Below are 22,604 nucleotides of genomic sequence, written 5' to 3' on the forward strand. Positions count from 1 at the left end.
AAAAATTGGATGCTAAGGGGGAGCGAAGGTCTGTAATATTTTGGTCCTCAGTATTCCATCAAGTTCATAGCTCCCCATATACATATTGTGAGTTTATTGACCTTTTCATATATCCAACCACTTGTTTGTTGTCAACAACTCCTCCTGCCAAGCTCTCTGCTGAAATGCAGAAAATCCTACATCTTTCAAAGGAATACAGTATTAGTGACTGGTATTTTTACCAAAACCACACAGTGATCAGGATTTATGGCTATGAATTAGCCCCCTACAGACTGCCAAAATATGTCCCTATGAGACTCTTTGCCCTGGAATACTACCGGCAATTCAATAGTTCAAATTTGACTCATTTCTATGGTGCTAGGAAAAAAGCACAGCTCAAGATAAGGCATCAATTGGGCCCTTTTATCTTCAATAAAAGGGAAGAAGCATGGAAGGAAGCTGACAATATTCTGAGAGAGAAACTTAAGCTGAAACAAGTTTTCATTGGTCACCATATGACCCTCAACACTTCATAAGTTTTAGAAGAGTAAAAAACAAGCTTACAGGATATGTGCACCATAAAATCCATGAGATTGAACAATATGCTAATCAATAGGAATGGGTAGAAGGCACACTAGTTGAAGAGCTTACTGATGAGGAGAAATTAGAAAAAGAAATGAAAGAGCTTGAAAAAATACTTTGCCTGGACTCTTTTGGACAGGTGCCTTTCACATTGCCTCAACACCTTGGAGCGGGCACATCATCTAGCACAACTTCACAACAACCTCCCCAAGAGACTACTCCATCTGCAGGTGTTATAGACATTTTTGTGCCTTACAGCTCTAAGCATGAAATTTCCATAAACCAAGGGATCCTAAGTCCCTAAAAGTGCTTTTCCTACCCCTAGAGGAACAAGGTCAACCAATTACAGCTTCTCCCAGAAGTTCTCCACCAGAAACTGCTCAGAATCAGTCAAATCAGGATCATTTCAGCTGCTCCACTAGCTAGCTGCGTTGCATAGCACCCCAGTACACTAGCTAGGTGTGTTGCAACGCACCAAAATGCACTACCAGGGTGCGCTGAGCGGGAAATGACAAATGGCAGTGTCATTCCGCGAGGTGGACAGACAATGGAAGCTTCCAGAATCTTCCCCAATGACACTTGCCTCACTGAGTTCGACCAAGGATGAGTAAGAGGCTCTCAGTCTCCAAGTGGAAGCAAGAACTGACAGAGAGAAGCCACAAGTCAAATAATAAGCTGACTCATCCTCTTTGCATACATCTATATATGGATCCCTCATCCCAGAGATCCGGGGGCTGGAATTTTGTACTTTGCAAAGAATCGTTGTTGGTTTTGAGATAAAGATCAGTGCATTGGGTGATTTATGCTTTGTTGGAGGTGAAGAGGGGATTCCTTTGCTGGGGGGTTGATGCTGGATCAGGAATCATCGGTTGTAACTCCTCCTGGACCTTCTTGTGATATCAATAAAACTATTTGAGTTTCTCCTACATGCTTGTGTATCAATGATGTTTTTGTTATATTTGCATGTTTAGCTTAAATCTGATCCTAAGCTATTTATGAATGTAAATCCATGTCTTTGTGTAGTTTTCCTCTTCTGTGATCTTGCAGGAACTTGGTGAAGCTGGGCAAGTAAGGGAGACGGTAGCTGGAAGCTGTCAAAGAGGAGAGAGATTGGATTAAAGGACTAGCGCAAGACACAGGTTGGTTCATCCTATTCCTCTTCGTTTACAGTTCATAAAGAAGAATACGAAAGTATTTTTCCTTGTTTGTTGCTAAGGTACTGTCACACCTTAGTGGGATAGGGGCGTTCTGAGTAGACACTTTTCCCGTCAACAAAATGGCGACTCCGCTGGGGATCGTGTCTAGTTAGTTTGTTTGTGTTTCTCTTGTTGTTTGTTTCATAAACACAGAAGTAGTAATCGAACTGCATTTGCCATTATCAAATGCAAAGTAGACACCTGCTACTTCAATCCTTTCACTGGATTTGTTTATGATTTGAACAGCTGATTCACAAATGATCTGATTAGCCTTTGTGATAGCTCTTAGACCTCCTTTAAATCCACCCTCTGATTATGCATTACTGATTGCTTTTACTCGGCCAAAATCCATAGATTAAACTGCAAACCGTGACCCAAAACCCGGATAGAAGTCTCGTTTCTGCCCCAGCGCAGACACTGTGAAGAGACTCTGCATTTCAACGCAGTTCCCGAGAGGGCTACCTGCGTTGCAATTCAGTTTCTCTGTGTAACAGGTGCGCTGATCAGCCTAGCCCTGTGCAGCTGAGGTTCTTTGCTTCATTTTTTCAGTTTTATCTCTGATTTTGCAGCCTGTGATCAGTGTGTGTCTATTTTAAAACCCCTTTCCTTTGCCTTAATTCTGCCTCCTTTATACAAAAAGGTTGTAGATGTTCTTTGTGTGTTTGTTACATCATTTACAGTTTTCCATTGAAAAAGTAGAATAGTCATATTGTCGTCCTTGGATTTAGATCTGTCGTAAGTGTCGATTTTGATCTTAGGAGAAAGTTTGTTTGCTGTTGACAGTTGATTATACTTTTACTTTTACCTTTGGTTTGAATTTGTCACTTTCTAGTGTCGAAACGAGTGTTTATTTCAAATTCATAATGTGTCGTAATCTTCTCTACCTTTTGATTTCGAAAAGAAGCTTGTTTGTGTTTTTCACTTGAAAGCAAATTCAGATTTGTACATCAACTTTCTTTTAGGCATCAATATTAAGAAAGTGAAAACAAATACATGCATATGTGCATTTGAATATTGATAGTCTGTTTGGCTTGATTTAGGAAAAGTGCATCTACAGTGTGCTCTTTGCTCTTTGAGAAAAGATTATGTCTTTCTTTTCCCCTTGTAGCTAGGATTTTCATTGCTGAAAAGAGATAAAAGCTTGCTTATCATCTTTAGATTGCATTTTAGGAATTACATCTACATCTCATGGTGATCCCAAAAGGCAAACTTCTAAGAAAGATCAACTTAAAATAAACTGAATGAATCTAACAACGCTTTGGAACTTAACGCACAACATTTAGAGGTCTAGGCTAGAGACGTATTCCGGCATCGTAAAGCCTGGTAACTGTTGTCCTCACTGATGGTTGTGTGATTCCTCCACTTTGAGACGATAAGTGCCAGTATGGACTTGTGCTCCCACGTACCGTCGAGTATATATTGGGAGACCCCTATAGGCTTAAAACCTTTTATCCATAGGAAGCCGTGTCGGCCGCCCTACTGATCGCAATGCACCGAACACAGCATTCGGGAAGATTGACTGCCGTACCGTAAAAAGTATTCTGCAGTTTTGCGATTGGTTTGGTGCTCCCTCTACCTAGATCTCCAGAGCAGTCCCTTTCATTCCTTTTCAGACTCTTTAACAGAAAAGGTCCATCTGAGCACTTGTCACTTCAGGCTCATTAAAAATCGAAGGAGACTAGAGTCATCTTTTGTTTTTTCTCGACTCTTAAAAATTGAAAAAACAAGTTGTGTCAAAGCGTCTAAAATTCATTTAATTCGGAAACATATTTCCCCTTCATTTTTAGTTGATCGAGTAATCCGCGATCGTGGAAGAAAGTCAATCGAAATCATTAGAAAATCTTTTGGATATACTAGATATGTCTGAATAACCGTCGACATCCAGGAATGTGTCATCCAACGCAGTAGCGGCAGAGCCTCCTACTGCTACTCCAACGATGTTCGCTGGTATACCATCTGTCCCGGAAAGTTGTCAACAACAAGTCGGAGTCCAATCAGGGACTGTTTCGACGACATAGTTAGTTCATATTTCTTCATCTGGATTATCATCTGGTATTTCTTATGTTGAAACTCAACAAATTGATCCAATGTGTCTTCAAAGGCCAATCTACCCTTTAAGTACTGGATTGCCACCATATGGAGGACAATATGCCATTTCATTGTTCCCCCCTGGAGAACAACCATATGGGAGTTTACAACAAAGTTCAGGTCAAATTGGAATTACATCCAGCGGTTGGGTACCAATACTGCCTCAGCAACCAAGGGTTGTATATTCAATGCAACCAGTCCACCCTGTGTCGAATATTCCCACTATACCTGCTATGGTGACTGCGTCACAAGTACAAGCGCTACCTGTTGTATGTCAACCCCAAGTTTCTCAGGTTGCAATACAACAGCCTCTTGTCTCGACGACTCAATCACAACCTCAGGTTAGTACCTCCTTATCTGGAGCGACTCAGGCTCAAACAAGTACTATGACTCCTCATCTTGGTCAATCATACAGTATTGGACAACAGCAAATGGTCCAACAACCAGAGCTGGTTCAATCTCAACAACCGCAATTCCAGCAATCATATCGAGGACTTGAGCAACAAGTCTTTGTAAGTAATGGGCAAATGCATTTCCAAAGCGGTTATCAACAACCATACTATAATGGTTATGCCCATCAACCTTGTCAAGGTTGCCAGCATCAAATACATTATGCCGGTATGCAAAGACCCACTGCTCAGGCGATTCCATCTTATCCTGGGTATGCTTCGCCTAACCTGAATCAACAGTTGCCCTTTGTAGCAACTCTAGAATTACCAGATCTAAACCGATTGACGAATGATCCAATTGCTTATGCCCCTTGGTGGCCATCGATTTCGCATAAACTTCCGTCAGATATTCCTAAATTTAATGGAAATCCGGGTGAAGACCCGTCGAATCATGTGATGACATTTCATCTATGGTGTTCATCAAACACCCTAAACGATGATTCGATTAGGCTTCGCCTTTTTCAGAGGACGTTAACTGGTTCGGCAAAAAAATGGTACATCGAATTGCCTAGAGCTTCATTCGGCAACTTCAGTACCTTAGCCACAACCTTTTTAACCCATTTTCAATTACCAATAAGGTACGAAACGGGAACAGAACTTCTTACCAACTTCAAACAGACAACGGCCACTCACATATCTGATCATATACATGAGTGGCGACGTCGTCGTAGGATGGTAAAAACGTATGTCCCCGATCAGCTCTTAGCTAAATGGTTTATCAAGTCATTACTGCCTTCCATCACGGAAGATGTGGAAAAGGGGGGAGTCGTAACAGAAGAGCAAGTTATCGCTCGTGCACAATATCTGGACTTGATTTACACTCAGTCCGGCACGCTCTACGACAAAATACCTGACGCCCCTAGACCGGAATTCTCAATTCCTCCTCCTCCTAAATCAAACAATGACTCTCATTCCAGTGATGGTGTGATTGGCACAACAGACATGAAATCGACGAAGGCTACATCTAAAAAGGCCCGTAAGATTTCTGATCAAAATGCAAATGAGGAACTTCTTGCCTCGTAAGTAAATGCCATGTCAACCGATAAGGGCAAACAACTAAAGCAACCAGGGGGCAAGAAGAAAAAGAAAGGGAGAAAAAAAGAAGCATGATAAAGCTTCTACAAACCCTTCTAGGCAAAGGAAACCCCCTGCGGGGTGTCATATATGCGATGAGGATCATTGGACGAGAGATTGTCCACATAAACCTGAAGTTAAGAAACTCTTTAAGAGTTCAAAAACCTCAGCAGTATTGACTGATCCGTTTCCAAACCCGGGAACCAAGCTGGTTGCTAATCAAAATGCTTCCCGATCCCAAGTGCTTATTTTGTCTATCTCAGAGCAACAAAATGATGCTTTGACAAGGAATAAAGATTACGGGAATCCACAGTTGTCGAATAACAAGGCTAATGAACAACCTAGTAGTTCGACAACAACTTTGACCAAAGTTGTGCCACCCATCATTCCTGAACCAATGATGAAGCTGCCAAAGGGAGTAGTACACAAATCGACATTTAATCCTCGTGCCAAAGTAGCACAAAATTATAATATAGTAGAGGACCTGGCCCAATCGCCGTCTGCTATGTCGACACTCGAGGTACCGCAAAATTTCCCCTCCCAAGAGCAAGCTTTATTATCAGCAATAGGTGGGATTGACCCAATGGATTCCAATCTTGTGGCCTTTGATCATAAAGGATATGACCCTCAGTTACCAACTCAACTAGCTTTCCTTATTCAAGTGAAAGCCCTCAACAAAACTGTTCATCGAACAATTATTGATGAGGGGGCATCTACATGTATTATTTCGATGAGTTGCTGGAAAAATTTAGGCTCACCACCCTTGTCGAGATCGTCAATGACGTTAAAAGCATTTGATGTACAATCATACACTCCATACGGGATTTTAAGTAACTTGCAAGTTGAACTAGGGGGCAAAATAATAGGAATTGATGTTGAAGTAATTGATAGAAACCTCGATTACAACATCCTACTGGGAAGGCCCTGGATATATGCCATGGCCGCAGTTGTGTCGACTTACTTCATGAAGATTGCATTTCCCTTTCAAGGATGAATTATAGTCGTCGACCAACAAACATTTCTCCCTGACAGTTCACAAGTTACGGGAAGCATTCCAATGATCCATGGAAGTAATCATTCGCTTCAAAATATTGGAGTAGGCCTCCTAAAAGACCCTGCCTTAATGGGTACTTTTGCCCTACCGCCTCCGCGTAATTTGGCGGAAGTGGCCACAGTGGAAACCTACAATATGAAATCTTCTATATCTAATGGATACAGAAGATTCCTAAACATTTTTTCAGCATGGATCATCGCCATTTTAGAAATATTGTAGCAATCAATTTTCTTGGCAAACCCAAATCAACGCTCATCGAGTGTTTGGATAGATAGGTCTAAGGAATATGGTACCTCTTCAGATCCTTGGTCGCATGTACATTCTACAGACAAAGGAATTATTCAGTCAATGATGTTAGGAGAGGAACCATGGGAAGATTACCACCATCGCTCCCATCTTCCGGATTACCAGGAAGATTATTCCAGCAACCTTAATCATCCATCAGTTTTTTATTTTCTATCAAATACTGTAAATACGGTGGACTTTGAGGATGGTTCTTTTACTGTTTCAACCTCATTAAAAAATGAAACAAATCCCCTTTCCAAAAGGTAAACCTTCATTCCAACCACCGATTTGAATGCAATGAAGCTTGGGGGGCATGCACCTCGATTTGCGTTATTATGCTGGGGGCATGCAAACTTATCTCGAGCAGTGTTACCGCAAGGTTCAAGCTCGTTAAAAAATAAAACCGCACCGAGCAAATGTTTCCACCCGCGTTTAAGCTCGTTAAAAAATGAACTATCCTCTGGTAAATAACCACCGTGAATATAGCATTTCAGCCATTAAAGCCTTGGTCATGTGTCCACCGTCACCTCCACTTTTCCATTGGCCGATCATTCACCTCCATTTGATTGTTTACCCATTTTTAGGAACAGCTGTGAAGAGTGATTTCACTAGCCATCCCTGTGACACTGCCGTGATTGGAAAATTCCAAACCTTACCTGGAATCAACTGCTACCCATTTTATCACTCGTTCCTCAAAAGACGAGTCTTCTTTAAGCTCTTTTCTGACTCGTAAAATATGAAAAGATTGCCGAGTTCTGGCCTTCTAGCTCGTTAAAGTGACGGGAAGTGCTATCCCTCCTCTAGATTTTAATCTTTTTTGACCTGAGGGATTATTGCACAAAAAGATCGAGCGCTTGTTTTGTTCGGCTCATTAAAACTATCGAAAATTCATCCCTTCTGTATTGTTTTATACTTTTTCGGACTTAAGGGATTAGATGACGAAAAAGGAATTTTGGAGTTACCTTTACATACCTTTTCATACTCTCTAAAAATGAAAAGGATCGAGTTATCTTTGTCGTTAAACTCGTTAAAAAGATTAATAGTGACAAACTTGTCTTTAGACGAGAACGAGTTTCACTATCGCTAGGCTCGTTAAAACATAGCAATGGGTTTGCCCGAAGGGAAAATTATAGAACAAGCATATGTTATCCTCCTCAAGCTTGACAAAAATAAAGAGGTACTGGTCAGCAATGACTGGGGAAAAATTGGGAAGAAACTCAAAGAATCTTTATTGGTAGCAAGTCGCTCTTGAACATGACACTTCCACTCCGTGCCTGAGTCGGGTTGAGTTGTTTCATTCACCGGTCACATCACCGTGGTCACGCCATACCATCCACATTTGGGGTAAATGCTACCAATCCATCACATAAGTGTCGCCGACATGTTCAAGAGAAGTCATCCAGAGAAGTCACCCGTGTTCCATCCACTACCATACATTATTGTTATAGACATTTTTGTGCCTTACAGCATGAAGCATGAAATTTCAATAATCTAAGGGATCCAAAGTCCCTAAACATGTTGTTCCTACCCCTAGAGGAACAAGGTCAGCAAACCACAGCACTGAATATCAGTTCTCCACCTGAAAACACTCAAAAACAAGCTAATTCTGGATCATGTCAACTGCTCCACTGAGCATCTGCGCCGAATGTCAACTGCTCCACTTTGTACCTGCGCTGAATGTCAACTCCAAAGAAGGCTACTTGCACTGGGTGAGTTTGGCCAAGTGGCACAGTCATTCCTCAAGGGGTCAATGCCCAGGAAGCTTCCAAAATGACACTTGGATCAGGGAATTCGCCTAGTGATGAGTAAGAGGGTCTAGGTCTCCAAGTGGAAGCAAGAACCTCCAAGTGGACTCAAGAACTGAAGAATAACTGAAGTGGGAGAGGACACTAGTCAGCTTCATGCCAGCCTCAAGCTGACTCATCCTTTCTCCAAACCTCCTATATATAGAGCTCTCTCATGAGGTCTAGGGAGGCTGGAATCTGGTGAATGTAAGGAAGTGCTGTTGGTTTGAGTATAGAACTATTAGGTGATTTGCTTGAAGGAGGTGAAGAGGAGATTTCTTTCTGCTGGGAGGTGATGCTGGATTGGGCCTCTTATGGTTGTATCACTTCCTGAACTTTACTTCTTCCATTAATAAAGCATTTGAGGTTCTTCTATATGCATGTGTCTCAATGGTGTATTGTTATACTTGTGTATTTGATTTATTCTAATCCTTGAATCAATTATGAATGTATGCTTCTTGTAGTTTCCCTCTCTTGCCATTTTGCAGGATCTTGGTGTAGCTGGGCCAGTGAAAGAGCAAGGAGCTGGGAGCAAGCAGCAAAGAGAGAAGATTGGATCAATCATTAGCGGAAGACATCGGTTAGTGGATCTCTTCCTCCTCTCTCTTACATCTCATAAAGAAGTAATCTCGAATAGCTTTGATTTGATTGTTGCTAAGGTACTATCACCCTTAGAGTGGGATAGGGTCATTCCGTATTGGATACTTTTCCCAACAACAAATTGGCGGCTCCACTGGGGATCGTATCTTGTTGGTTATTTGTGTTTTTGCTATTCATTTCATAAACACAGGGAGTACCGAATCGAACTGCATTTGGATCTTTCAAATGCAAAGTAGAGGGCAGCTACTCTAGCTAAGTTTCTGGGCATGTTTATGATTTGAAGAGCTGATTCACAAAGACTCTAAATAGCTCTTAGTGATAGCTTTTCATCCTCCTTTTCATCCCTTAGTGTGTACTTGACTGATAGCTTCTGATTTGGCCAAAAACTGTGAATTTTTTAGCAATCTGTGACCCGGAAACTGAGAAAAACGAAAGTTTGAATCTTCAGTGCAGGCACTGTGAAGGCAGTCTGCATTTCAGCGCAGCTCCCGAAGGGGCTACCTGCGCTGAAGGTCAAACTGCCAGTGTACTACCTGCGCTGAACCAGTTTTGCCTAGTGCTACTGGGGTTCCCTCCTGTTTATTGCCCTATTTTCACCCTTGTTTTTGCAGCCTGTTACCAGTCAATGTACCTATCTGAAACCAACTTTCCTTGCCACTATTCCGCCTCAGTTGTATAAAGAAAATGTATTTGTTCTTTGTGTATTTCTTGTATCATTTGCAGTTTCCCATAACGAAAGTGAACTAGTCTTGCTGTGGCCTCTTAGATCTAGACCTGAGATAAAGTGTCGTTCTGATCTTAAGAGTTAGTTTGTTTGTTGTTCATAGCTGATTGAGCTTTTGATGTCGTCATATGGTTTGAATTTATATATTTCTAGTGTCGAAACAAGTAAATATTAAGGTGTCTTTTGATTTTGGACAAGCTTGTTTGCTTTCACTTGAAATTGAATTCAAAGTTATACAACAGCTTTCTTCTTGTATTACATCAACATTAAGAAAGAGAAAAGAAATACCTGCATTCTGCATTTTGCATTTGATAAGTTTGCATGTTGATTTAGGGAAAAGTGCATTAGTGTATGCTCTTTGATCTGTGTGAAAAGATGATGTCTTTCTTTTCCCTCAGTAGTTAAGATTTTCATAAGTCGAAAAGATTGAAAAAGCTTGCTTCTCATCTTAGATTGCATTTAGGAATTTGTATCAAACATCTCGTGGTGAACCTTGAAAGGAAAACTTTAAAAAGATCAACTTAAAATATATTGAATGAACCTAACAACGCTTTGAAACATAACGCAAACACATAGAGGTCTAAGCTAGAGACGTGTTCCGGCGTCGTTAAACGTAGTGACTGTCGATCTCGACGAAGGTGGGTGATTCCTCCTGAGAGTCGGTGGCACTAATACGGACTTGTGCTCCCACGTACCGTCGCGTATATATTGGGAGACCCCTATAGGCATATATCTTTTATCCATAGGAAGCCGTGTCGGCCGCCCTACTGATCGCAATGCAGTGAACACAGCATTCACGAAGATCGACCACCTGTACCGTAAAACGTATTCTGTGGTTTTGCGAAAGGTTTGACACACCCTCTGCCTAGATCTCCAGAGCAGTTTCTTTTGGCCTTTTTCAAACTCTATAACTGAAAAATTCCATCCGAGCATTTGTCACTTCGGGCTCGTTAAAACATCGAAGGAGACTAGAGTCATCTTTAGCTTTTTCTCGACTCTTAAAAAGTGAAAAAGCAAGTTGTGTCTAAAAGCGTCTAATAAAAGTCATTCAATTCGGAAACACAAATTCCCCCCTTTAATATTTTGGTTGATCGAGTAATCCGCAATCGTGGAAGAAATTCAATTGAAACCCCGTCGTTCGCGGAGGCTTACGAGTCAACCGTCTTTGTCTCCGGAATCGAAAACAGTACGGACAAAGCGAACTCGTTTAACAGGTTCAAAATCTCCTTTAAAAGTTAGAACAAGTGTTCCTACTACATCTGAGGTTTCGGTTACTCCAAACATTTCTGGAAACCCTGCCTCTATAGAAGAAATTCAACAGCCACAGAAGGACAGTAATATTGATCCTAGTCTGGGGGCAAATATTTGTATAACTGAACCAGTTCCATCTGTAACCGGTCCAGAGAGTTTTGTTCCTCAAACAACTGTCGCGGTCGAAACAACCACTTCTTCGGCACCAGAAATATTTTACAGACCTGACGGTCTTCCTCTTCCACTGGGCTTGATTGCGATAGAGGAAATTGCAGAGGATCCGCAAGCAAGTACTCCAACTCATTTTGGAGTTGGGGTCACTCTATTTCCTTCATCAGAAGTTAATCCACCACAAGTGGAAGTTCCTGTAGAATCGCTAGGCAATCTATTGGATAGACTTAAAATGTCTGAACAACCATCATCATCTAGGACTGTGTCAAATGACACAGCGACAGCAGAAGCCCCTGCCGTCACTCCGACGATGTTTGCCGGCATACCAGCTGTCCCGACTAGCTCTCAACCGCTAGAAGGAGTCCACCAAGGGACTATTTCAACAGTGTGGTCTGTTCCAGTTTGTTCATCCGGAGTAATACCCGGCAACTCTTATGTTGAGACTCGACAAATTGATCCTCATGGAGGTCAATTTGGGCCATCTAGTCCTCAAGGACTAACAATCCCTCTGAGTTCCGGATTGCTACCGTATGGGGGGTAGTATGCCCTTTCATTACCTCCTCCAGGAGGATATCCATACAACAGTTCTCAACAGTATTCAGGTTATACTGGAATTGCATCAAGTAGTTGGTTACCTATGCTACCTCAACAACCAAGGGTTGTATATTCTATGCAACAGTGTGTACCTATGACGAACATCCCAACCACACCGGCTATTGTAACAGTGTCACAAGTTCAAGCGATACCTGTTGCATGTCAACCTCAGATTTCTCAGGTTGTGATGCAACAGCCACTTGACCATGGGTCACAACCACAATCGCCAACTGGTGGGGCGACACAAGTACAAACGGGTACAATTACCCCACACCTCGGTCCAATGGTTAGCATGGCACAACAAAACATGGCTTCACAACCATGGCTTGTGCAATACCAACAACCGCAATTCCAGCAAGTATACCAAGGTTCTGAGCAGCAGATCTTTGCGAATAATGGACAACCGTACATCCAAAACGGTCAAAATCAACCACTTTACAGTGGCCAAGTCCACCAACCGTATCAGTCATACCAACATCAATTACATTATGCTGGTATACAAAGGCCCACTGCTCAAGCGATTCCATCATACCCTGGTTATGCTTCGCCTAACCTGAATCAACAGTTACCATTCGTGGAAACTTTAGAGTTACCCGATCTACACCGGTTAACCAACGATCCGATTGCTTATGCCCCTTGGTGGCCAGCGATTCCTCATAAACTTCCATCTGACATTCCTAAATTCAATGGAAATCCAGGTGAAGACCCATCGAATCACGTGATGACTTTTCATCTATGGTGTTCGTCGAACACCCTAAACGATGATTCAATAAGGCTTCGCCTTTTTCAGAGGACATTGACAGGTCCAGCGGCTAAATGGTATATTGAATTACCAAGAGCCTCTTTCGACAATTTTAGTTCCCTAGCCACGACTTTCTTAACCCATTTTCAATTACCGATAAGGTATGAAATGGGAACAGAAATATTAACCAACTTCAAGCAGACAACTGCCACCCATATATCTGATCATATACATGAGTGGCGTCGTCGTCGTAGGATGGTGAAAACATATGTTCCCGATCAGCTATTAGCTGAATGGTTTATAAAGTCGTTACTTCCTGCTATTACGGAAGATGTGGCCAAGGGGGAAGTCGTAACAGAGGAGCAAGTTATTGCTCGTGCACAGTATTTGGACTTAGTTTATACTCAGCCCAGCACACTCTACGACAAAATACCCGACGCCCCTAGACCGGAATTTTCAATTCCTCCCCCTCCTAAATCCAATAGTGACTCTCATGCCGGTGATGGTGTGATTGGCACGGCAAACGCGAAATCGATAAAGGCTTCATCAAAGAAAGCCCGTAAGAATTCGGATCAAAATGCAAAAGAAGAAATTCTTGCTTCGGAAGTAAATGCCGTATCAGCAGATAAGGGCAAAGAAACCAATCAACCAGGAAGCAAGAAGAAGCAAAACAAAGGGAAGAAGAAGAAACAGGGTGAATCATCTCCTCGAAAAAATTCTTCAAACCCTCCTAGGCAAGGGAAACAAATTTATCCATGTCAAATATGTGATGAAGAGGATCATTACACGAAGAATTGCCCATTCAAAGCTGAGCTTAAGAGGTTCTTTAAAAGTTCCCAAACCTCAGCTGTGTTAACTGATCCATTTCCCAACCCAGGTCAAAATCTGGTTGATAGTGGAAATGCTTCCCCGTCTCAAGTACTTATGTTGTCGGTTTCAAAACAGCAGAATGATGCTTTGATTTCGACAAGGAACAAAGATTACGGGAATCCTCAGCTGTCGAACGAAAAAGGTAAAGATCAACCAAGTAGTTCGACAACAACTTCGACAGAAGTTATCATCCCCGAATTAACAATAAAACCGCCAAAGGGTGTAGTACACAAGTCGACATTTAATCCTCGCGCCAGAGCGGCGCAGCATTATAACATAGTGGAAGATTTGGCACAATCGCCATCCGCTATGTCGACTCTTGAGGTATTACAAAATTGTCCAACCCAAAGGCAGGCGTTGTTATCAGCTATTGGTGGGGTTGACCCTAAGGATTCAAATCTTGTATCCTTTGATCACAAAGGATATGATCCTCAGTTACCAGCTCAACTAGCTTTCCTTATTCAAGTGAAAGCCCTCAACAAAACTGTTCACAGAACAATTATTGATGAGGGAGCATCGACATGTATTATGTCGATGAGCTGCTGGAAAACTTTAGGATCTCCAACCTTGTCACGATCATCGACGACATTAAAAGCTTTCGACGGAAGGACTTATACCCCATATCGTATCCTTAATAACTTGAAGGTTGAACTAGGAGGAAAAACAGTAGAAATTGATGTTGAGGTCATTGATGGAAATCTTGACTATAACATCCTACTAGGTAGACCATGGATTTATGCCATGGCAGCTGTTGTGTCGACTTATTTTAGGAAGATCGCATTCCCGTTTGAAGGAGGGATTACGGTCGTCGACCAAAAAAATTTCCTCCCTAATGGTTCACAAGTTACAGGAAGCATTCCCATGATCCATGAGAGCAACCATTCGATTCAAGATATCGGAGTAGGATTATTGAAAGACCCCACATTGATGGGAACTTTCGCGCTACCACCTCCTATTTATATAGGAAATGTACCGTTTGTAGCAACCTGCAACATGATATCTTCCACGAAGGTCAACATGGATCGCGCAATGGTTTTGCCCCCAAGCCCTTTAGAAATATTGTAGCAATCAATGTTTCAAGCATGGGAGGCGAACCCAAATCAACGCTCGTCAAGCGTTTGGGTAGATAGGTCTAGAGAATATGGGACCCCATTAGATCCTTGGTCGAAAGTACATGGGACTGACGAAGGAATCTTACAATCAATGATGATTGAGGGGGCACCATGGAATGATCACCACCATCGTTCCCTTCTTTCGGAATATGAAGAAGATACTCAAAGTGACCTTTATCACCCTTCAGTTTTTGAATTCCTAACAAATACTGTAAACACGGTGGATTCCGAGCGAAACCTATCCAATATTGAAGAGACTATAGCCATAAATATCTCGACTAAAACAGATGTTGTAGAGAATATTTATGTCGGCAAAGGTTGTTCCCCTTCAGAACTGGAAATATATAACGCTCTTTTTCGCGAATTTAGAGATGTCTTTGCTTGGTCATATGATGAAATGCCAGGCATTGACTCGAGTATCGTTGAACATGAAATTAAAATGTATCCTGATGTCAAACCAGTAAGACAACGGCTTCGGCAGGTGCACCCCAAGAAAGCCGCTGCCATTAAGGCGGAAGTTGAAAAACTCCTCCATGCTGGATTCATCTACCCGGTTCCTCTAACCGATTGGGTATCGAATATTGTCCCTGTTATGAAGAAACAAGGGACGATTAGAGTGTGTGTCGATTATAGGGATGTAAACCAAGCTTGTCCGAAGGACAACTACCCTACACCCTTCATCGACCAGATAATTGATGAATGCGCTGGATGTGAAATCTTTTCATTTATGGATGGATTTTCCGGGTATAATCAAATAAATATCCGCCCACAGGACCAGTCAAAGACTGCATTTATTTGTCCGTGGGGCACATTCGCTTATCGAAAATTACCCTTTGGTTTAAAGAACGCAGGGGCGACGTTTCAGAGGGCGATGAATTATGCCTTCCATGACATCAAGAACATTGTTCAACCTTATCTCGACGATCTTCCGGCTCATTCGCGAAAGCGGACTGATCATCCGCAGCATTTAAGAGCGATATTTCTACGTTGTCGACACTACAAGATAAGACTCAATCCGCACAAATGTGTGTTTTGCGTCAGTTCTGGTCGTTTACTTGGCTTTGTAGTCTCTAAGGATGGGATTCGTCTCGACCCCTGCAAGGTTCAGGCAATCATTAATTTGCCTCCACCTTCAAATTTGCTTCAGATTCAGAAACTCCTAAGGAAAGCAAACTTTCTGAGGAGGTTCATTCCAAATTACGCAGAACTTGCTAAGGGTTATACTCGTCTTTTGAAAAAGGATGTACCTTTTGTCTGGGACCAGGTGGCGCAAGCTTCCTTTGATGCTCTGAAAGATTGTCTAGTAAAAGCATCATTAATGTACGCCCCGGACTATCAAAGAGATTTTAACCTGTATCTGGCTGCAGCGGATACGACCATTGCGATGGTTTTAGTTCAAGAAGTCGATGGAATTGAACATCCTATCTATTATTTAAGTAAAAACTTAAATGATACAGAAAGTAAATATTCTTATGTTGAAAAACTAGCGCTTGCAGCTGTTCAAGCGATTCAAAGGTTTCGACATTATGTCCTCTTTCGGAAAACTACCATCTTGTCAGATTGCAACCCCATGACTTATATACTGTCGCGACAGTTGCTGGGGGGCAAATATTCAAAATGGATAGCGATCCTTCAAGAGTTTGATCTGGAATTTGTAAAATCCAAATCAAAGAAAGCTCTAGTTTTCGCAGAATTATTGTGCGATTTCCCATCGTCGTCCAACGATGAAACATCAGAAGAGTCAATCGTGGACGAAAGTTTGTTTCTCATATCTGCAAGCGATGAGTGGTATGGAGATATCATAGTTTATCTCCAAACCCAAAACTTCAGGCCAAAAACCTCTCGCTCCGAACAAAAACGTATACGATACCAAGCAAAAGACTACATGATCGTCGGTGATACACTTTACCGTCGTGGTGTCGATACAGTTCTGAGGAGGTGCCTTACCCATGAGGAGGCCGAAAAAGCCCTGAATGAATGTCATTCAGGCGCGTGTGGGGGGCATCAATCTGGATATGCAACAACACAAAAAATCTTACGAGCAGGATACTTCTGGCCAACCATGTTCAAAGATTGCATAACCGCAGTCAGAAGTTGCCATGCTTGTCAAATTTTTGATAGCAAAACCAGACGACCACCCGCACCTTTACAGCCAATAGTTGTTGTTGGGCCCTTCGCCAAGTGGGGCATCGATTTCATGCAATGTAACCCCACCTCGACAGGGGGGCATGGGTATATTATAGTCGTTGTTGACTATTTTACCAAATGGGCCGAGGCGATGCCTACATTGGATAACACTGGTGAAACAGCTGCCCTTTTCTTTTTCAATCATGTAGTCGCCAGGTTCGGCGTACCACAGGCTATAGTTACAGATCATGGGTTGCATTTTCGCAATCACATGATGGTCGAATTAGCTGCCAAGCTAGGGCTATCTCACGACAGCTCTACCCCATATTATCCGCAAGCCAACGGACAAGTTGAAGCAATCAACAAAGTCCTGAAGCGTATGTTGCAAAGGATGATCGGGGTTCATAAAAGAAGGTGGCACCTAATCCTGTACTCAGCCTTGTGGGCTTACCGAACATCGGTAAAGAACGCAACCGGGTTCACACCTTTTCAACTGGTGTATGGCCTGGAAGCAGTCTTGCCAATCCAGTGCGAAATTTCGTCGCTTAAACTCGCAATCGATCTTCTCCCCGGAACTTCAGAAGAAGAGGCTCGTTTCTTGGAATTAATCCAATTGGATGAAACCCGTCGTGATGCCGCTTTGGCTAACGAGGCCCATAAGAAACGAGTCAAGGCTCAGTTCGACAAAAATGTCAAACCCCGTGTCTTCTCAGAAGGTGATTTGGTCTTGCTTTATGACCAAGAATCCGATAAATTGGGAGCAGGGAAATTCAAGTCCTTATGGATGGGCCCCTATATTGTTAAAAGGGTGTTAGCAAAAGGAGCCTACGAGTTAATGGATTACGATGGAATTCCACTGGCGCAGCCCCGCAACGGGCTGTACCTCAAGCGTTACTATGCTTAAATAGTAACCTGCATGCTTTTGTTGTATTTTGTTTTCGCTAAAGTATTTGTTCTGGTCGAGTGATCCACCTTTTTCATTTGTTGCAGATGTCAAACCTTCTGGAGACATGTGTTGGATATGCCGACGGAGCGAGTCGTAGTTCGCGGAACCTATCTTCCGCAGCCTGGGCAATTTTTGATCCAAGCGACGAGTTAGTAAGTTTCAGAGGTGTGTGTATTGGGAAATCAACGAATAACATCGCTGAGTATAGCGCGTTGATAGAACTACTCTCTGATGCCATCACACGTGGCATACGCCGACTAATTGTCAGGCTAGACTCACAGCTCGTAATACTACAACTCAATTGTATATATTATGTTCGCAATCCAGCTATTTATCGCATGTTCCTAAGGGTTAAGATCTTGGAAAGACGATTTGATTCAATTCAATATCAACATATTTCCAGAAACTTAAACACATTAACCGACTCATTAGCAAACTATGTGTTAGATAGACATTTGCAACATTTATAAAAAGGACACATCATCAAAGATTGTACATATGGATCATATAACTCAAACGGAATAAAACTCGAAAATCAAAATACATATAAGCTGTTTATAGTTCATACATAATGTTCTGTAACCAAGACAAAATTGGTCATATGACCTAAAGCTCAAAAAGATGTTAGGGGGCACCCTAGCCTAGTGGTGCTCATGATAGCACGTCACGGCCTGTGCAATCATGCGCAAGAGACGAGTCCATCGTCTAGGCACGCCAGTGGTGTGTCGTTGCAGCTGTAAAGGTAACTCATCAATCCTCACATCGGGAATTCCAAGAGTAAGGCTCTCAACCTGCTCCTGCACAGCTGTAAGGGTCTCAGTATCGTCAAGGTCGCGGAGAATAGCTCTCCTAGCAGGCTCTGCTGCCGGGGCAGCAACTGGCGGTCTCGGACGAACTGCTGGACGAACAGGACCAACATCTGCATGCACCCAAGAGTATGATTAAAAGTCTTGATAGAATAAAGCACAACAACATTATGAATAAGAACAGTAAACAGTAATATGGTCAAAGAATTTACCAATAGCACCCCACTGTTCGCCATCCGGTAACACCAAATCCGGGTCACCTCGGAAATCCATACCCACATATGGATACTCGGAGAAGACCATCTCCTGGCGCTCGAACCACCTGAAGAAGGCCTCAGTAAAAGTAATCTGAGGTTGACCAGCATGCCTCGACATGTGATCAACCCACCTCGGCATGCGTGGCTCGGTCGGAGAAGGCAAGTCGAGTATGATGTACTGAGGTTGCATCAGTGGGATTTTCTCCAAGGCAAAGGCAGTCAAAATAGAACCAAATCCAAAGTTCATCAGCTTCCCGTCCTTTACCTTGGTCAATTGACTTTTCATCTGAACAAGTACTGCATCACACCAGTTGAATACTTTCGGTTGGAGACACTCCAAGGCGTGCTGCATATAAGATCTGTTGGCAACATATAGAGCTGCGCTACCGGCCATCCTACCAATGGTATACAGAATGGACCTGAGAGACCTGTCAGTAATCTCACGGATAACAATCTTGCCGTCTCTGCTCAGCTGAGAACCTTCCCTGCAATACTGGCGGACATAATCTCTGGTGGAATCAGTCCCCCGGGCCGTACCTGACAAGGAAATGGGGGCACCTCGTCTTGACAACCTAGTCAAGAAGTACATGTCCTCTATGGTCAAGGGGATGGACTTTCCCCTAATCTGGAATACTTGGTTAACAGGATCACAAGCATCAAGCATATACTGCAACAAAGTAATCTGTGCCCTCATGCTAGAGATACGGAAAAACATTAGCAGGCCACAGTTCCGCAGCGCGTTCACCGTGACAGGGTCATGGAGGGAAATCATGTCCTCCTCTTCATGCTCTCGTTCTCGCCATGTAAGGGACATTTTGTTCAAAGTTCCCTGCAAAGAAAACAAGAGAAAGAGTAAGTTCCTGATTTTGGTGAAAAACTGGCGAAAATTCATCAAAAAATGACCTGAAAACCCAGTTTTCTGAGCCCAGCGCAGGCAAAGAGTGTCCCACCTGCGCTGAAGGTTAGGCTGCCTTAAGGCAGCTTGACATTCAACGCAGGTTTCAAATGGGGAACCTGCGCTGAAACTAGGGCGCCCTGGCAAAACCCCAGGGGCTCAGAAAGACTGAAAAACAGGCATGAAACTGGAAAAGAAAACCATGAAAAGAAAGAGCTAGGGTTTAGCTCCTACCTGGTCCAGACGGCGCCGAAAATCGTCCGCAGAATCTCCTGGAATCAGCTGATGAAAATCAAGGGGGAAGAGGCACCTCCAGGGCTCCAACAAACCAAATACAAATGAAATGGTAAATGAGAGGTAAACACACCTTTTAAATAGCTTTTTACGTAGTTCAAAGTGAAATATTAGGGTTATAATCTCATTTTCATGCAAATATTATTCATTTCTAACAAAGTTTGTTGCAGCAATTGAAAATGCAGTACTATCCTTGAAAAGAGAAAAGCTAGTAATGGTAAAAAATCAAAATTTGACCATATAATCGAGCAGTTTTACCACAGAATTTATGCTCGTTAAAAAATAGAAAAGCGAGATCCGAGCAGTTTTAGCACATAGTTCATGCTCGTTAAAAAATAAACATAAGATTGAGCAGTGTTTTGGCGCATTCAAGCTCGTTAAATAAAAAATGAACCTATCCCGGTAAATAACCATTGTGATCGTAAATTTATTAGCCATAAAAAGCCTTGGTCGTGTTTGCACCTGCCACCTCCATTCCATTTGGCCAATCGTTCACCTCCATATGATTGTTTACCCATTTTAAGGAATAGCTGCGAAGAGTGATTTCACCTAGCCATCCTTGTGACACTGCCGTGATTGGAAAATTCCAACCTGTACCTGGAATCTGCTGTTATCCCTGTTTATCACTCGTTCCTCAAAAGACGAGTCTTCTTTGAGCTCTTTTCATCTGACTCGTAAAATATGAAAAGTTTGCCGATTTTTGGCCTTCTAGCTCGTTAAAAGGACCGGAAGAGCTATCCCTCCTCTAGATTTTAATCTTTTTGGACCTGAGGGATTATTACACAAAAAGGTCGAGCGCTTGTTTTATTCGGCTCGTTAAAATTATTGAAAACTCATCCCTTCTGTATTGTTTTATACTTTTTCGGACTTAAGGGGTTAGATGACGAAAAAGGAATTTTGGAGTTAACTTTCTGTACCTTTTCAAACTCTCTAAAAATGAAAAGGACCGAGTTTTCCTTGTCGTTAGACTCGTTAAAATGATTAAATAGCGACAAACTTGTCTTTAGACGAGAACGAGTTTCCCTATCGCTAGGCTCGTTAAAACATAGCGATGGGCTTGCCTGAAGGGCAAGTTATAGAACAAGCATATGTTATCCTCCTCAAGCTTGACAAAAATAAAGAGGTACTGGTCAGAAATGACTGGGAAAAAATTGGGAGAACCTCAAAGCTTTAATGGTAGCAAGTCGCTCTTGAACATGACACTTTTCTTCCATATCACATCGGGTTGGGTTGTTTCATTCACCGGTCTCATCACCATGGTCTTCGCCAAACCATCCACATTTGGGGTAATGCTACCGATCCATCGCATCAGTGTCGTTATATGTTCAAGAGATGTTGTTCAGAAAGAGTCAACCGTGTCCCATCCACTGCCATACATTATCCTTCATCCACCCATGATCGCCACCCTGAATCATATTTCACAGATTGTTTTCACCTCCACTAAAATCATTAGCTCCGTTCCGTGTCACTGATGTGGGATTCATTAAGGCCCTCCTTTGACGGATCGCTTCTTGTCGACTTCAGCTCATTATCCAAGAAGTTGATCTAGGAACAACCCCCTCAGTACTTTGAAGCTTGCATGCCTCAATGGCAAGTTTCTCACTTCCGGCGACAGGTATACATCAATGACCCGCGACCAGAAGATTTTGCGTGGTGTTCGACGCCAAGTCCTATATTCACACCACGTGAATTGTACTGCAGTACCTTGAGGGTCATTATCATTATCGGTGATTCCTCTCGCGCTTGTTAACGGTTTACATCATTGACCGGTAATCAAGCGATGTCTTTCCATGTTCGACTTCAGCGCAATTCTCGCATGGATCGACTTGTACTTAGAGTGAAGATCGAACGAGTTTGAAGACCCCGGATCTAGTTTCATCCATCCGGGCTGCGATATATATTCAGGAAACATAAAGACATTTGACATGTACATCATTGCAACAGATGATCATCCTACTCAAAGGATGATAATTTCAGCAAAGAATTATCAGTCTACCATCAGACGATCGTCTGTTCTATGTACCAAAATGAATTTATAAAGCTGAGCATGGGAATGCCCGCCTCAGCTAGATCATGAAAGTAGAATGAAAAATAATGTATTGTATTTTATTTTATTACAGGTCACCTCTCAGCGATTGAATGAACTTTGGATCCTCCTGATAAACCATTTCACCCGATAAACGACCTCATACTTTAGGGGTGTTGGGGGGAAAATTATCTAATGCAGAATGCCTCTATCCCTACTTTGAAGGTGATAGTACTCCAGCAACAACTGAATGCAAAGCTATTCAAAGTTTCTTCTTTATGAGATGAGAGAGGGAAGAAAAGGATGGTCTACTAACCGTTATCTTGCACTAATAGTCGATCCAGTCTTCACTCCTTGCCGCTTGCTCCTAGCTCCTCGTCCTTTCACCGGGCCAGCTACACACAGATCCTGTAAAAGCACAAGAAAAAGAAACTACAAGAAGCATACATCCATAATCGATTATAGGATTAGCATAAATCAAATATACAAGAATCTATTCATCATAAAGACACATGCATATAGAAGAACTTCAAATACTTTATTGATAATAGAAGTAAAGTTCTGAGAGAGTTACAACCACAATGGGCCCAATCCAGCAACACCTCCCAGCTGAAAGAAATCTCCTCTTCACCTCCTTTAAGCAAACACCCAATAGCTCTAATAAAAAACCAACAACACTTCCTTACTTGCACAAAATT

Source organism: Pinus tabuliformis, chromosome 2_1 (genome assembly GCF_031772625.1).
Source record: "Pinus tabuliformis cultivar Carrire ecotype Pingquan chromosome 2_1, CPIR1, whole genome shotgun sequence".
Taxonomy (NCBI): Eukaryota; Viridiplantae; Streptophyta; class Pinopsida; order Pinales; family Pinaceae; genus Pinus; species Pinus tabuliformis.